Here is a 13,311-nt window from a genome sequence, read left to right as displayed (position 1 = left end):
AAAATTACTTAAAATTTGTGTGGGTGGTGAAATGCGTTAAATGACCACAATAATATCTTATTATGAAAGCCTAGGATGGGCTAGGGGCTTACAATTTCTTTCAAGCTCTGATACTGACTTTTTTTTTTTTATCAGGAGTTAACTGCTAATTCTTATCCTGACTTCCTCCACAGGCCTCTGTGAAACTTGGAGTGTATGAACACCCTCTCTAATTCACTTGCCTCATCTTGAAAACAGTACTGAGAGCTCTCAGCACCTACCTACCTCACAGGAAGTATGAGGTTAGGTGAGATAAAGTGATCAAATAATCTGAGTTACCACAGCGGCAGGTGCTCTTGTAGGCAGAATATCATGAGTGCTAAAACATTAAAAGAAGTAGTAAAAAGAAGCTGTTTCTGCCTTTTGATCACATAGGCAATTTGATACTCTTGAACTGTTACTCTTCATTTAGTCTGCTGAGGAATGTTTCTCCAAACAGTATTAATTTTAGCATTTTTGTTCATGCCTTCTGTCAAAAAAGATTTCTGAAGCCTTTGATTTTTATCAAGATTTACTTGACTTTAGTCTTCAAAGCATTTAATTCAAAGTTCACTCTATCAGTGCGTGGATTAGTTGAGCAACTGAAATATCAGTGTTGAATGCCATAATAGTTTGTTATAATATTTGTCTCCACAGGAGATATACTTACCAGACTCATGTACTAATGGACAATGAAGTGACTGTCCAAATAGGAGATAGCTTTAAAAGAAAGTTACTGGTAAATAGTGAATAGAAAATAAATGATGACAGCTCTACAAAATGCTTATTCGATGCTTCTTAAATATCCTTCTACTGTCATTACTGTGTCAGGTACTGTATTGGGTGCTAAGAATACAGGAAGGAAAATGTATCTTTTCCCTTATGAAGTTTATATTCTCCAGAGACATGCCACATTGTATTTTAAATTTTGAGTAATTATTCTAATGAGTTACTTGAAATGCTATGTGAAGAGGAATTTAGAGATTGCGAGAATATCAGTTTCTAGAGATTATGTAGTTGATTACTATGGTAATGAGGAAAAAAAGTCACTTCTAGACTCACAAAAGTGAAGAGAAAATCATCACCAAACAGAATCAGAAAGAGCTGTCAATGGAAAAGGTTGCAAGTTTCAGGAAAAATAAGTTGTCTCATATATAAGAAAACCTTTCTTAGAACTGAAACTTACCGGAAATTGGGCTGAAACTTCTAAAAACAATCTTTTAAAAAAAATCATAAGCAATAGAAGGTGGATATTCATGGATATTAGGGGTTGGGACAGTGGTTTTAGTTTGTGGAAGAGGGTGAAGTAGATTACCTTTCCTTCTTCATCTAAAGAGATTAATAAGTACTATTATTATGAAATTATACACCTCCAGAGAAAGATTTCTCAACAACTAAATACACTCAAGATGCTAATATTCTATTTATATTTTATAATTATTTCACAATGATCTCAAGAGATAAGTGAAAACACACACACACACACACACACACACACACACACACACACAGAGGCCTCATTTACTTACTGAACAGAAAATAAAGATATAGCTTTTACCAGATATTGTTTTGCCTGAAGCTCAACTAGAATCATTAGCACTCACTAATAAAATGTCTGCCCAACAGGTAACCACTACAGTAAATAGTCACCCAGGGATCCAACCCCCTCCCCATCTTTATCTCCCTAGAAATTGAAATTTTGCTAAAATCCTCCCCATTGTTCTCTCTCCCTGAACTAATCTGCCATCCACATTTCTGATTTCCACACCAAGTTCAGCAGACTCTTCTCATCTAGTGATAGCTACACTCATTACTCCTTGCTTCTACACTTTATCAAAACTAAGACCTCCCAGTCTAAAACCCTCAATTTTTGATTGGCAGCCTTTCTTAGTAGACTGGGACTTAGGCAGTGAGTCAGCACCAATTTCTCTGGATCTGAGACAAATAAAGCTTTTGGGAAAGACGTTAAGACTCACTTTCAAATTAGGATGAAATTTCAAGGAAGTAAGTTTTTGGTATGGTTTTTCTAGGGAGAGATCAGGGTTACCTAACATTTGAATTCATGACCCAGTTACACATGACACCTAACTTCTCACCTTGTAGCATCCCTAAATTAAAGTTTCCTAAACAGTATGTCTGGTGTTGCTTGTGCCTAGAACAATGTCTGCATATGGGACAATAATAATAGCCACAGTAGCTAACATTTATTATTACTTTGGAGCTACAGAGAGTTTCACAGTCTCTCACTGAACCCTTACAGTGGCATGCTGAGGAGGGTCCTATTACTAACATTTTGTAGAGTCCGTGCAGTAACAATTGAAGTTCATGAACTGAAATTCAGTCAACGAAAGTAGCAACCCTGGGCCTCAAACCCAAGGTGTTGAACTCCCCCCCACCCCCCTGCCTCACCTGACACGAAGATGTGACTAACCCTGGGGAGGGAGCGAGGAAGTCACATCTGTGCCTGTCTTGTACACCTGACCCCTCTGCCTTCAGCCTTTTGCTTTCATCTTTTGTTAACACATATATTTTTACTTCAAAATTGTTTTGTTTCACATTAGGGAAAATTTCTGTAGTTCAGCTAAAGTTTCCACTTATTGCACTCAGTGAAAAGTAGGAAAAAAGGCTCCTCTCTTTTTATTCATAGTTAATTTGGGGGAAAGGACACATGAAGCAAGCAATTTACTAGAAATGGGCCTAACAGAAAACTTCTCTTCATTTTAAGGAGATGAATATGGTGTCTCTGCAAGCAAGAGAAGAGAGAGCAGCAAACACCTTTGTCTTCTTTCAGTCTTAAATAGAAATGAGTTTGGGGCAATAGGAAGGAGATGTATGGGTGGAGACAGGTCCTTTCCAGTTGACGGCTGATTAATGAAGAATTAAACCTTCGGGAGATTCTAAGCACTGAAGATTTTGGTGCCCTCTTCCCTCTACCCTATATAATTAAAAATAATATAATATTAACTCTGATGATTAATCCTGATTAAGTCTGACTGGCTTGAGACCCCTGGGAAATCAGTAAAGCACACTCTTGAGTGTGTTTGGATGACTCATGGAGCAAGACCTCGGGAGCAATACTTGGCCCTGGCCCCTTCTTCTCTGGCTCTCTTCCCCTGTTCTCTGGCCGGGAGTTGAATAGCTTTCTTCTACCCTGCCGTTCCACCATGACGCTGCTGCCCTGGTGCCAGGTGACAAAGTACTGCAATCTTCGAAACGGAGACAAAAGTCAGCTTCTCCTCTTTTCAAATGTATATAGGTACTTTTTGTCCCAGCGACAGCTGACCAAAAACACACCCCCATAAAATATCTCACACATGTGCTGAAATGAAGGCAGTTTCTTTTTGAAAGATCCAATCTCTCTCATATGTGTATTTTATTCAATTGAGCATTGCTGGTGTTGCCTATTGAGTAATCCAGTACTGAGCAGTCAAACTGTAAGGTTCTAAAAGGCCAGTTCACTTTTTAAAAAAGTACAGTTAGTCTAAGCTCTTCAACTTTGAGGCTGAATGATTAGCAGTACGTTAACCAAGCGATACAACAAACCAACAGTTTTTCTAGCTCTACTGAGAAATGTGCAGGTCCTACAGAGAAGCCCCTGGGAGTCCTGGGGAGCAGGTGGGAAGCACAACAGGAAGGCCAAGGGCTCCTCACCTCCTTCTCGCTCTGGAGTTCTACGTCTGTCTTACTAAGTAAAGGCCTACATAAGTTTGTTTGCAAATAGGCTTCTATGGCTAAAGCAAAAGTTCTTTGCAAAATTGTCATTTTACTGTTGGCCGGTCATAACACTGTTTTATCCTGCTGATGGATCTCCATGACTCACCTAATTTTGAGTCTCTGAGGAGACAGATGAGCCTTCATTTTCTACCTTCAGATGATGCCCAGGCAGCTAGCAGAGTCCTGCACAGGATGGGGACTAGTGAAGCAGTGCCTGAGTTTACTTTTCCCCACATATGTTACTAATAGCGCCAGTAGTTGACTGCTTCTCAGGAAGTTCATGGCAGAAAACTAAACAAACGATTTTTCACTATTTTATTTTAGTGGTTGTTTTGGGTTGAAATTGGTCTAACGTGGAATTATAGCTCCAAAATGTTACTGAATCCAATTTTGGGGGTTGCTTTACGGCATGATACAGCAAAGTTGTTGAAATATATCTCAAGCACACCACTTTAATTTCCCAAAGAAATTAATTTTGGGATGATAGCAGCTTTGTTCTCCTAAATGATTACTTGGATACTTTAAGATATCACAAATTACAGAAAGAGCAAGAGGAGAAAGAGGAGAGAGGAAGAGATGGAGAAGGGAGAGGAGAGAGAGGGAGAGGGAGAGAGGGAGAGAGAGACCCTCAGAAGGAAACAGCAATCACAGACTTTGAATCCATTCAAAGCCCCTGTTCAATGTCACTAAGTTTTTCTCTCAGCCTCAACATTTCCTTTTTCAAGCTGCTCACTCCCCTAGGTCACCCTTCACAACCCTTTAGGCCTCTCCTTTCCTTTTGCTGCAAAGGGAATGTGATAAACTCAGTTATGCCAAGAGGTCGCAGGCAGATGCAATTAACAAATCACCCATCCCTTGTAAAAAAAACTGGCAGGTAAGAGCAATAGTGTAACATGAGTGACCTGGATATATAATGAAGTTTCTTCTTTATAAAGTCAGAGGAGACTGGGTCCTCTCAGCATCTTTGACAAAGAATGCCAAAAAAATAAAAATGAAAAAAAAATAAAACAAAGGCTCTGTCTGTCAAGAATGTCCTATGTAGTGATGATATTTATAGGCCACCTTTGCTTCTATTACAGACAATTTAATAACATACTATCCCCAATATTGTTGGTGGCTCTCTTTGCCATTCTTCCTCTAACAGAAACCCAGTCAAAGACATAATCTGGCTGGGTGTGGTGGTGCATGCCTGTAATCCCAGCACTCAGGAGGCTGAGGCAGGAGAATCACCACAAATTTGAGGCCAGCCTGAACTGTATAGCAAGACAGTGTCTTAAAAAGACAAAAAAAAAAAAAAAAAAGATGTGTTCTAGATTTACTAAGGCCCACAGAAGAGACTTCTAAATAAGAGGCAGAAGCTTCACTCAGCCTAACATCCAGGGCCTTCCATGATCTGACCTCACTTGCCCAAGCGACTTCATTTCTCCCCACCTCTAGCTATCACAATTAAACCATTTCATGTGCTTGGGTATACACTATATTTTCATGCCTTTTAATGTTATCCATTGCTGTGGAAATAAACTACTCCAAAAGCTAATGGTTAAAACAATAAACATTTATCATCCTATTATCAGACACCATGGAATAAGGGTTTAGGTGCAGCTAAACCATATGGTCTGGCTTGGAATTTTCTAGGACGTTATAGTCATGTCTGGTCTTGAGTATCTGCTTCCAACATGATTCACTGGCAAGTTGGGACTGGTTATCAGAGGCCTCAGTGCCTCTCTGAATGGGACTCACCCCAGGACTTTCTGGGCATAGGTTGGGAAAGCTACGCATAAGCTATCTTTTTAACAACCTAACGTAACAAGTCACATGGTATCATTTCTACCCCACTCTATGAGAATAGAATCACAAAGTCAAGCCCACATTCAAAGAAATGAGAATCAGGATCCACCTTTGAAGGAAGTGTCAGCCACCACAGTGCTCCTGTCTCATTGCTTGTTTAATTCCTTCTGCTCAGAATGACATTTCCGTATCAGCCTAGCCTAATCCTACAAGCCGTTCAAGACCCAGTTCAACTATTACTTCCTTCAAAAAGCCTTCTTAAAAACCCCCCAAGAGCTTTCCTTCTTTGTAGTCTCATAAAATTGTCTGTATTTTTGAAGTACATTTGTTTTTTATATTGAACATTGTACATATTGTATATTCCAAGCCACGGTTTATGCACAGTGACACTACTGATATTTTGGTCTGAATAATTCTTTGCTGTGGGGCCGTCTTGTGCACTGCAGGATGTTAAGCAGCTTTCTTGGCCTATTCCCATCAAGTACACACGACATCTTCCTCCTCCAGTTATGAGAGTCAAACATGTCTCCAGACATAGTCAAATGTTCCCTGTGGGCAACATCACCCCTTATTGAGACCCATACTTCGAGACAAATAAGTAGGGATTAATTTTGTATCCTCCAATCACTACTCTCAAAGACTGTTCTAATAAGCTATAACAGTATTTTTCTCTTAGTCTTCTTGTGAGAGGTGTGGATCCTAGGGATTGAATCCAGGGGCTTTGCACTGAGCTAAGTAATTAAGTTGCCCAGGCTGGGGGTTCAAGCAAGGCTTTGTCTACTGGTAACCAGGAAGTAGAATCCAATTTCCTCAAATTTTAAGCTGTCGGTTCTTTCCACCTGTCTTATTTTCCTGAACTGGCATTCAAGGTGCTGCATGTGGTCCAAGGTAGCCTACATTTCCTCTATGTGTATGAGTCATCTTTTCACTGCTGGGACAAAATATCTGACATATACAACTTGAAGAAGTTAAGCTTTATTTTGGCTGCTACTTTCAGTCCATGGCCAGCTGGTTCCAGGACAGAACTATTATGGGAGAAGGGCATGGCGGAGCACAGCTGCCCACCTCATGGCAGCCAGGAATAAGAGCAGGGGGAATGAGAGAGAGGAAGAGGCCAGGGACCAAGGCCAGATACAGTCTCCCAGGTCATGCCCTCATGGCCCACCCAGCCAGAAGTGTGTTTTACTAATTTCACAGGCATCTCTTAAGCAAATTAAATTGATAATGAAGACTAACCATAACATTAATCACGTTTGCTTCAGTCATTCCAACTTGTTTTACCTGTCTTAATTTGAACCTTAACATGATAATTCTACTTCTGCCCAGTTACCTGCTCTATCCAGCTGTGACTCCTTTCCTCAACTTTCACAATACTATGCTCCTTTGCATGCTAAAAAAATTAAACTCCTCCAGGAACCCACTGGTCTATTTTACTCAAACCTCTAAGATCTAAAATATCCTATTATGATGTGTCCTGACACCATTGCAAGATAGTCATAGTATGTAATTTTACACTGCTTAACTTATTTTTATAGTAAAATGATATAAGGCCTTTTAACTTAATGGAAAAATTGCTTTGTAAAAGTTCTCATTTGCCTCTCTGCTCTCTCAGAGTACTTAAAGTTAGATGCTTGTTTGGCTACTGTTTTATATAGTCCACAATGCTTTATGTATTCTACAATCTTCACAATTTGTTTCCTAATGGTAGATTCTGTTTTACATGTCTGCTTTTAGATAGATTTATATTAAATTTATGGGAAGCAGGTCAAGCACTAATTCGCCTCAATATTCTCTACTATGGCTGGTATTATTAGAATGTGAGCATCTGAGCAGTATGTATTCTTTAAGTCAAAAGTGCCAAATGTAGGGTTTGAGACAGAAAGAACAATATGTATTGGATATATTTCCAGGTATTTCCTGAAGTTTTATGCACTATTAAGCCAGTGTGTTCACAATGAGCAAAAAGTAAAAATGGGCAAGTAGAGTGATAAGTAATTTTCACTGAGTATTAGTCAGTTATGTTCTCTTCATATATATTTCACATACTTTATGCTGTGCTGTAAAAGTAAAGCAAGAACTCTAAGCACCATGCACTAAGCTATGTATTGCATGGATTATTTTACTTACTAATCACAACTTTCTTATGAGGTAAGTACTATTTTTATCCTAGAGGTTTCAACAAACCAAATGAGGTTAAAAAAGAAAATATCAAGCCCCAACATACAGCTAAGTCATGGCAGAACTGGAATGTAACCAAGGTCAGATTCCAGAATCCTTACTCAAGTACTATGTGGTATGTCCAGGGCAAGACTTCTCTACTCTTCTAAATTTGTTAAGTGTGCTAACAGGAAGTTACAGCAATTATTAAATTAAGTTGCTTCATTTCTAGCACTCTGGAAAGATAAAGTAATTGCAAGTTCAAGTCCAGACTGGGCAATTTAGTGAGACTGTCTCAAAAAGGGAGGGTGTGTGGCTCAGTGTGAAGGTCCTGGGTTCAATCCCCAGTGCCACCACCAAAAAATAAAATAAATAAAATGAAATGTTTATTCATTTCAAATATTTAGCACAATACCTTAAATATATATAAATAAATATTCAGCAATCCAGACTGTCATCATAATACACTATGATAGGATTCAAATTTCAATAAACAAGCTCCTTGCCTAACAGGGTATGGTGGGCAGAATTTAAAAAGGCACTTCAAGATTTTCTGCCCTAAAATATGGTACCACACATGGGATTGTATCATGTACAGAGACTTTCCAGATGTAAGTAATGTTAGTAATCAATGGACCTTGAGTTAATCAAAAGGGAAATCATCCTGATGAGTATTCTTCATTCAATGGGTCCTTTAAAAACACAGCACTTTCTTCCACTGGTAGCAGAAAAATCAGAGATCTCACATGCAAGGAAGACTAGTTAGCTTTGGAGCTTGAAGGGGCCACAAGGAACTAAATTCTGCAAACAATGTGAATAAGCTAGAAGTGGATCTTCCCTAGAATCTCTACTTAAGAGTCTAGCCTGTCTAACACCTTGTTTTTTGCCTTCTGAAATCTTAAAACTATCCTACTGAGCAGACTTCTGAAGTATCACTAGCTAGTTAAGTTTAGAGTAATATGTCACTCTGTAATATATAGAAACACAGAATACAAAAATATAAATAAGAGATCACACACACACACACATATACACATTTTATGTATACATGCACACAAAAAAGAAGAAATGGAACTCAATTTAGGCAGGAGGGGAAAGTAGCAACTTTAAAGGAGCTACCATTTGGAAGGAAAACCAAAATTTGTCAACTGTTGACAGTGGTTGAAGGGAAGTTTAAAGAAGAGAGAGAAGAAAGGGATCCTAGGGATACACAGTACAGCATAAGAAAATGATGAATGAGCAGAAACAGTCTGTGGAGGCGACACCTGTGAGAGGAGAGCAGTGAGTGTGTGATGTGGCTGATAGTGTAGTAAGTAGGAGCTGGTCTGCAGTGGGTCCTGTAAACTGTGGGAAGTGGCTGGACCTTCGCTCCATTACCATTAGTAGCATATTTTAAAAGAATCTTTTAAAACAAAATGAAAATACCTGAAGAATCAAACAGTATTTGTATGAATATGTATACATTATCTAGTTTTCTATTTTGTATATATTTAACATGTTTTAGTATTTGAGGTTAAATGAATAATCACTTATGCCTTTTCTTCCTCTAAAAGCAAATTATAAACTTCCTATAATGAATTATATTAAATATTTAAGATAGCAAATTCACAAAAGAAAATTTGTATCTATTCACAAAAGAAAATTTGCTTCCTTTAAAACAGACGAAAAACAAATATTTTGAAGTAACACAGAAAATATCCATTTTCAACAAAATTTATTTTGATATCTTGAAAAATGCTTGTGATACAGCATAATTATGAATATATATGATCTTCCCAACCCACTTCTCATTTAACAGATTCTTTATCTCTTAAAAGCAAACTGCTGAAACTGAAAAACAACTTTCAGTATAATTTGGCATAATCTTACTCAATTATTAAATATGTCAGGATTGGTATTTCTTCCTACACTCAGAAAAAGAAAAATGTTTCAAACATTTATGAAAGATTTTTTTTTTTTTTTAAATTCAGGGATCAAACTCAGGACCTTGTGCTTGCAAGGCAGGCAGCAGAACCAGAGCTAAATCCCCAGTCCATGGAAGTTTTTTTTTAACTGAACTTTAAGATATTTTGTTTATCTAAGTGTACTGATTAGTAGGCTCCTCTCTTTAGAGAAAGGAAAGATGTTTTTCTAAAAAGAAATGTCAAATATTTCTAATCATACTACAGACTTATAAGTAAATGCTGAATATAACTGAGGTAGGGCTGGTCACTCCTGTGCCAACCTCCAACTCCCTTTCCTAAGTGTTCCATGAGAAAAAAATTCAGAGCTGATTGAGGTGAATGAAAATAAGCCTCCTTGTGGCTAACAGTGACTGAATATACTACGTACACAAATTGCTTTTCACGGTGACTTAAACTGTAGAAATTTTGCATCACTGACCTCAAAATAAGTCTACATCAAAGGATTTTTAAGAATGTGCACACTTTCTGAGGGACAATATGCAAATAATTAAATAAGTGTTAAGTATACCCAGGTGTTTAGGGCATTAGTCTTCTCAGAAGTAGCCAGCTACCACATAAGTCTTTCCCTAAAATGATTCTATCATACTTTCTACTTCTACCAGTCTAGCCCAGAAGATTCTAATGGAGTAAATTAGAAAATAACCTCATGAATCAGTTTCTGTAATGTACAAAAGTCTTTATCATATGACTTAGGTCTCCTTACCAAATACATGTAAACAAATACCTTTAAACAAATATGCCTGTGATATAATACTTTTTAATACAGGAATTTTATTCATATTAACAAAATTATAAACAATGCTAATTCTTCAAGCATGTCAGAAAACAACACCCTAATATATTTTCAAATGAAATTCTGTCTTTTAAAAACTTAAAGGTAATATCTTTCCCAGGATTACCTAGGAAAATGCACAATTCAGAATAGACAGTTTTCATATGGTTATTATAATAAAGTAGTTAAATATAAACATGTAAACATTTAAAAAGAATAATGCCTTGAAAAGCAAGTACAAAAAGTTAACTATTTACATTATAGTTTAAGACTAACAGAACAATGAGGACAACTATTAGAACAAAAGGTCATTAATTAAAGGTTAATTACTGTTCAATAATTCACTCTTTGAAAAAACAACTGAGTTTTGACAAATTCTGACCAGAGGAAGAAATTTTTTTCCAGAAAAAACATTTTTCTTCTTGTTCCTGCTACAGCATCCTCACTTTAATATGTTTTTTTTTTCTCATTTATGGTAACACAGATGATTACATTTGAATAGCATTTAACATAATTGCACCAAACAGCCCTATTTCATTTTGGACTGAATTAACTTCATAGTAGGTGTCTGAGGTGCTTCCCATAAGCCTATAGAAACACTTGACTAGTTAACCTACCTTACATGAGTTGTCTCTAAATCAAGGAAGCTTCCACTTTTAACAAATAGTACCAGGTAAAATACATGTAATAGTATTCTAAAGGGTAAAGATAAGGCCTTTATAATAAATGGATTTAGTTTTCCAGATACATTCATATCCATTTAAAAGAAGTTAGGGGGCAATGCAGACAGTTAAAGGAAATTTAACAAAACTCAGCAGGACCTGTCATGCTTGATATTTACCTTAGGAAGTGTGCATTTATAATGAAAAACATTTTTTGTCTTTGCAAGATGTTAAAAAAAACTATTTTGTAGCAATTAAAAACACTACCTTAAATGCTATTGTAAGAAATTTATATTCTAGAATTTGAAATATAAATGCAATTGTCTAAGATATTGTCTTCAAATTATCAAAATTATATCATAAAATACCTATTTTTCCTATTATGCCTCTCCAAATAGAATATAAAGATATGAAAGAAAACTGTTTCAAGTTTATAGTCTTCATACATACAGAGACAAATTAAAAAGATAAGGAATGTAAAAATCCAGCTCTTAAAAAAGCTGACACCTTTCATGTTACATGGCATATTTCTCTGTCATAAACTTGTTTCAGGAATTAAGAAAACAAATATTTCTGATGAACACCTTGGCAGTGTTCAACTCAGTATTTTTAATTTTTTTTTTTTAATTGTAAAAGAAGAAAAATGGAAGTGGGAGAGAGACAGGAAAGGAAGTGAGAGAAGGAAGAAACAAAATCCAACTTTGTATTATAACTTCTCTTTTTAGGGGGCAGGTAAAGTATCATTTAATGGGAACAATAATCAAAAGATGTAGTTGAAGATTACAGGCTGATTTTTAAAGACTCTACCATATATACGGGAAGCATTTAATGGGAACAATAATCAAAAGATGTAGTTGAAGATTACAGGCTGATTTTTAAAGACTCTACCATATATACGGGAAGATATGTTCCCAGAAATAGAAAAAATAATGTGGGAGGTAGGGTTGAGCAGGGGAGGGGGGGAGCACAGGTGGGCTTCACCTAAATGGTTCTAGGAAGGACTTCAGACCTAGTTCAAAGTTCCCTTCTGAGAACATGACTGCTAGATAAATTCTCTATGAATAAACTGTCTTTCCTGTACAACTTAAATTCTTTCTGTATAATTTACATAAGGAGAAATGACAAGAATATGATTTGAAGTTTTAATACAGGCTTGTACTAAAGGAAAGCATCAATTAGGGGGGAAAAAAAGAAATGCTTAGATGCCAGTATCAGAAACAATTTTGCCTACAGCATCTTCTAGCTGAAAAATTTATTGGCAACGACAAATTGTAAATGCTGTCAATAACAGCAGTGAGTTTTAAAAAAATAAAAATTCAAATAATAATATCCTTTAGGTTTTGAATACACCATTTAATGAAATGGCAATCATAACAGAAATGTGCAAGACCCTCCCAGTAGAAAAAATAATCAGCTTTTTAGGTCATTTTCTTCTCACCAAATGCTGTGTCTGCCCTGGTGTCATTAGTCGCAAGAGATCTTTTGTCAGGTTCAAAGTAATCTGACAATTACATCATGCTCTATAAATGAAAAAAAGACAGTGCTATCTAAAAATAACGAAGACTTCATTTAAATTAATGCTTTTTTTGGTCAAGTGTTCATTTTATTTTGCAATAATGCAGCTCTGATTCAAACAGAGATCTTCCTAGCTTTAAAAAGATCTCCAGAGATTATACACAGACAGTAATTTTTTATATTTTTACTTGCAATGACATTTAGTGTTGAGTGTGATTTGATATTTTTAGTGCTGCTGCTGACACCTTATGGAAACTTTTATTTGGAAATTCTGATTAGATTTTTAAAAACTATACTCATCTTGTTTATTAGAAGTGTTACTATAAAAAATGAATTTTCTATTCCTTTAAAATATTCATCTTCTTGTTATTTGTTCCTCGCTTGATTTCATAATCCTGTTTGGGTCACTATGATTAGTTGCTATGGAACTTACCTCCTATGGAAATGATTCCAACGTTATTGTTGTAAGAATATGAATTTAATGAATAATATCAACACACATCAACCTTTACTAGAAAAAGGAAACTAATTAAAAAATTTAAAAGGATTAATTCTGAAATTATTACCATGGCCAACTTTTATGATTTTTTAAATCTGCCATCTGTTTTGCAAATAAGTATTAAATTTTAAGGTGTTAATCAGCTATTCACTTCCTGAAATTCCAAAGTCATAATGGAAATTAGTACCACACACAAAAAAGTAGATGTAAAGAACATTTTAT

The sequence above is a fragment of the Fukomys damarensis genome, unplaced genomic scaffold (assembly GCF_012274545.1).
Source record: "Fukomys damarensis isolate Sample0158 unplaced genomic scaffold, DMR_v1.0_HiC HiC_scaffold_20, whole genome shotgun sequence".
Classification (NCBI taxonomy): Eukaryota; Metazoa; Chordata; class Mammalia; order Rodentia; family Bathyergidae; genus Fukomys; species Fukomys damarensis.
Note: the sequence above shows the minus strand (reverse complement) of the source record.